Below are 345 nucleotides of genomic sequence, written 5' to 3'. Positions count from 1 at the left end.
TCATTATGTAGGGGCATATCAGATTTTGAAAAGGGTTGGTACAGTTGCATATGAGTTAGAATTACCTACAAGTTTGGGTTCCGTTCATCCAGTATTCCATGTATCCATGTTGAAGAAATGCATTGGAGATCATTCTATGGTATTGCCAGTAGAGGGTATCAAAGTGACAGACTCCTTCTCCTACGAAGAAGAGCCCATTGAAATTTTAGATTGCCAAGTTCAAAAGCTGAGGAGTAAAAAGATAGCCTTAGTAAAGGTACTATGGAGGAATCAGAAAGTCGAAGAAGCAACTTGGGAGTCAGAAGATGACATGAGAATTAGATATCCCAATTTGTTTGCTTCGAC

Source organism: Capsicum annuum, chromosome 7 (genome assembly GCF_002878395.1).
Source record: "Capsicum annuum cultivar UCD-10X-F1 chromosome 7, UCD10Xv1.1, whole genome shotgun sequence".
NCBI classification, from domain to species: domain Eukaryota; kingdom Viridiplantae; phylum Streptophyta; class Magnoliopsida; order Solanales; family Solanaceae; genus Capsicum; species Capsicum annuum.
The sequence above is the reverse complement of the archived record's forward strand: the minus strand, read 5'-3'. Positions refer to the sequence as shown.